Consider the following 4,993-nt stretch of genomic DNA (forward strand, 5'->3'; position numbering starts at 1 on the left):
TGAGTTATTTTAAGTATATTCTCTTTAAGAGTTCCCTCTTCGCTGCATAAGGAGAGTAAATAAACGATTTTATTAGGTTTGGGTTTATATGAAAGAAGCGTCAATTCGTTGTCATAGCCAAATATGGAAGTTCATACCCGTCGTTTGCGGTCATTGCACATTTCTTTCGGAATTTCTTTTTTATTGCTTCGTAAGGTTCCCACAATCGTCAGCTTGTATGGCTCAAGAAGTAGAGATTTAGATAGGGGAAACAACCCTTTTCACATTCGAAAATTNTTTTTTTTTTAACTAAACAAGTACTTTCGGGTATGCAGTTTTATAGTCCATTCAATTTTAGCAATATAACGTGGAAATATGAAGTGGCTAAAAATCGCGTTAATTTTTGGGAACTTTATTCGTTGAGGGTGTATCACTTTTTCTTCTATATAAAGCATACTAAAATTTTTTGTACATACAATTACGATATGTAAATAACAAGTAAGGAAGTATAAATTCGGCGAAACCGAACTTTTTCGATAATATCCCAGTGTGAAAATCTAATGTATAGTAATCGAAAAAATAATCAGTAAAACAACCCTTTTCACATTCGAAAATGCATTTTTTCCCCCAGGGCGATGTCCTAAGAAAAGTGGGGCATTCAATTTTGCATTACCTAGTATCGAGAAGTGAATGTGGTTTAATATGAAATTTTTGGGACTTTTTGAATACATTAGATGCTGATTACATATCTGTGTTCGTATGGAACAGTAGCTTATGTCGAAAGGCTGGCTTTAGTATAATGCGGCATTCCCTTTGTTCTTTATATAACAAGGAATTTTTGATGAGACTTAATAAAAATATTGACTTGCTAGTATCGGAACTATTTTTTGCACGTTTATTTGCCAAAAGTTGGGCAACGGCTCAGCGCCANATGAAATTTTTGGGACTTTTTGAATACATTAGATGCTGATTACATATCTGTGTTCGTATGGAACAGTAGCTTATGTCGAAAGGCTGGCTTTAGTATAATGCGGCGTTCCCTTTATTCTTTATATAACAAGGAATTTTTGATGAGACTTAATAAAAATATTGACTTGCTAGTATCAGAACAATTTTTTGCACGTTTATTTGCCAAAAGTTGGGCAACGGCTCAGCGCCAGCAAGTCATTCGCAATCGTATGCTGCGAATGCCGATTTATACTAAAGCCAGCCTTTCGACATAAGCTACTTTTTCATACGAAAACAGATGTTAAACTGTAATTTGATGTAAAACTCTTAAGAAATACATTCGATTATTTATCACACATTGAATGCATTACTACTTTTCCCACTGGGATACTGACTTAGACTTAATGAAATAATTGAACCAAGTTGGGTAGAAATCTATGAAGTGGTTACCGAGATACACCTTGTAGTCATAAAGTGGGCGGTGCCACCCCAATTCCTAAAAGTCTATAGCAGTCTGATTTATTGTTGAGATTGTTGTAACTATTAAAAAAAGGAGGAAAAGTGAATTTAAGTTTGCGATAAAACTCACAGGGATTGTTCCTTGAACAATTTAAGGAGACACGTATTTTTTCTTTTTGCTCAGAAATTCGAATTTTTCGAATAACGAATTTTTTCATTTTTAAGTACGAACGCTTCTTTTTTCCTCTCTTAATAGCAACTTTTGATGAAATCGCTTATAACTGCCGCAAAAAAGCAAGGATTTTAATGATTTTTTTTTAAATTGCAGATATTTATCTACTGAATCGATCTAGTGAACTAAACATCCGTATGGGAGTGTACAGTTATTTTTGCCAGAAAAAAAAACAAAAATAAATTAATAAATTAATAAATAAATAATAAATGGAGAAAAGTAATTGTTACCTACAAATATATGAATTATTACGAAAATTACTGCAAACTGAAAATCGGATAAATTAATGTTGTAGAAGTAAATGTAGGTTTATGTAGATGAATATACTTAAGATGACATCGGTTATTATGCTCATTTGAATGTATACACATTTCTGACTATTTTCGAATTACTCCTTAAGACCTCTATTTGAAGAATGATTTTACCTATATTTTAGAAGTAAATATATTAAGTAATTTTGTGAACACTCAAAATGACTCTTTTAATGGTGATGTTAATGTATTCTGTGTGAGATTCGAAATTTGGTACAGTTCGAAAACATAATACGAAAAAAGAAGCGCGTTATAAAAAAAAATTGAGCGGTCTCTACGAGTTTTTAAAGCACTATTGGTGGGACTGATGCGTTAAAAGAATCATAAATAGAGATTTTTTTGATAAAAAGGTTTTAATTGCGTATGNTGGGACTGATGCGTTAAAAGAATCATAAATAGAGATTTTTTTGATAATGCGTATTCATGTAGTGCTGGATGTAGATTTACAGACTACTGTCGAATAATATGTACTACCCTAAAACTAAACGACTGAACGATAACTTAACGAAACACGACAAACGACGGGCATGGACATTTTTCAAATAATAGCCGAACGGCCATTACAAGTTGGACTGCTGAAGTACGAAGTTGGTGAAGTGTTTCGCTTTAATTTAACTTTTTAATCTAACTACTTTAAATTAACTTTTAATACAATAAATGTGTTAAAACGTTTAAATATAAGCAACTAAATGTGTTTAANTGGTGAAGTGTTTCGCTTTAATTTAACTTTTTAATCTAATTACTTTAAATTAACTTTTAATACAATAAATGTGTTAAAACGTTTAAATATAAGCAACTAAACGTGTTTTAGTTAAAACGTGGCCGGTCTGGTAAGAATCCCTACATACATGTTCACTTTGATCAAATTTTGAGCACTGGCTGGCGAAATCTTCGCTAGATTGGGCAAATCGCGTGATATTTTGACCATCTTCCTAATTGGCCCAAAATTAAGGCCCAATTGGGAAAAACTACGGCTCTGATCGGGAAACCTTAAGAAAATTTCCAGCAAGGAAACTTTATCATAATGGGCAACAATTTGTGTGCCCTCAACTGGCATGAAAATCTGTTAGCATCATATAAGTGCATTTTCCGCAAAAAAGGATCAGTCCAGCTTTCTTCTTGACCTGCAGCTAAACTTAAACGTAGAATACGTGATATTATTAACCCTTAAAGGGTAACGATATTTTATATACTTTAAGGGTAATCTTCGTCGTATCGACGAAGTCCTTTTTATTTTCGATTTTTTGTATTAAAAATGTAAAATTCAAGTTTACCACGCTGTTTTTAATAATAATAAATCTTAAAAAGAAAAAAACAACACAGAGGCTACTAATTTTTTTAAGCTTTTTATGTATTTTATACCAATTTGGTCTTCAGTTCATATTTTCATCGTAAACAGGTACAGATGTTCAAATCTTAGTATTAACTAAAACAAAAGCAGGAATTCTTCATTATAACTAAAAAAACTTAAACTATACTTCAATATATAACATAACAAAAGAAAAAAACTTTAACAAATTATTCATTTCCACAAGAGACACAAAGTTCAATTTTGTGCTCTCCACATATAAAGCTTTTGCATTTTTTGCATACAGTCTTTGTCATTTTTCTTTTTTGGTACGGACAATATTTACATATTTTACGTGTTTCTCTTCTTTTATGTTTTCTTCATTCGTCTTTTCAATATTTTTATTATTTTGAGTTATTTTAAGTATATTCTCTTTAAGAGTTCCCTCTTCGTTGCATAAGGAGAGTAAATAAACGATTTTATTAGGTTTGGGTTCATATGAAAGAAGCGTCAATTCGTTGTCATAGCCAAATATGGAAGTTCCTACCCGTCGTTTCCGGTCATTGCACATTTCTTTCGGAATTTCTTTTTTATTGCTTCGTAAGGTTCCCACAATCGTCAGCTTGTATGGCTCAAGAAGTAGATATTTAGCTAGGGGAATGGACGTAAACCAATTATGCATGGTCACGTTCCTATTGGAGCCTTGAATAGTTTTCGTTAATTCTTTAACACAAAACTCTCCAAGAGGCACACTTCCGCTGTGTGTGCCTTTGCTCAAATATGGCATTGCGTCAACCATATACTTTGTTGCGCTGTCGCATAAAATTATTATTTTTAAGCCATATTTAGCGGGCTTGTTTGAAATTTACATACGAAATGGACATATGCCGCGGAATGCCAATAATTGCTCATCAATTGTCACATGAAGCCCAGGTCTGTAACTTTCTCTGCATTTTGCAACAAATATTTCCCAAATTTTGCGGATTGGTGCTAATTTATCTGGCAACAAAAAAGCTTTTAAGGATTTATCGTCAAATAGTAGGCAAGCTAACAAAAATTTAAATCGTTTTTTACTCATAGTGGAGTTATATCTATTGCCGCAAAATGTAGTATCGAAAAGTTCTTCCGCCGTAAGATGATTATCTTTCAACGCTGCAGTTAAAACCAATACTCCGATGAATGCTTTTATTTCCGTTGTGTTTGTGGAGCGTACTGTGGCACTTTGGTTTGAATAATTTGGAGTTTTAGTCTCAATTTCAACATTCGTCCACTGTACAGATTCATCCAAAATTGCATCGCATATGAATTGTTGGAAACACGATAAGGGGTCAGTTAATCTACTTGCTTCACGTGTCGGTCCACGTCTTTGATGGACAATATTTAGTGCACGCTTATTACTCTTTGCTTTCTGTGTTGACCAGACATGTCCATTTCTTCCACGAAGTACCTTCTTAAGCTGGGATCACACGATTTGTACATTTGGCTAAAAATTTGTCAAATTCATAGACAAATCATATGAACGCTAAATTACATTTGTCATTTATCAGAAAAGCCAAATATTTGCCTTCTTGTGGCAAATGAAAAACAACCCTGGTGGCCAAATCGTGTGAACGCAATGCTGCTACATAAGCCAAATAAAAATTACGCAAATGACCAAATATCTGATTTGCCACTTGATGACAAATGCCAGTGACAAATATACAAATATTGTTGAGCGGTATTGCCATTTCGTGCTTGTGAACCTTTGTATTTTCCAATTTTGGTAAAATTTTATTA

This window comes from Rhagoletis zephyria, unplaced genomic scaffold (assembly GCF_001687245.7).
Source record: "Rhagoletis zephyria isolate East Lansing unplaced genomic scaffold, Rhagoletis_zephyria_1.1 Rzeph_scaffold_02127, whole genome shotgun sequence".
In the NCBI taxonomy this organism is placed as follows: Eukaryota; Metazoa; Arthropoda; class Insecta; order Diptera; family Tephritidae; genus Rhagoletis; species Rhagoletis zephyria.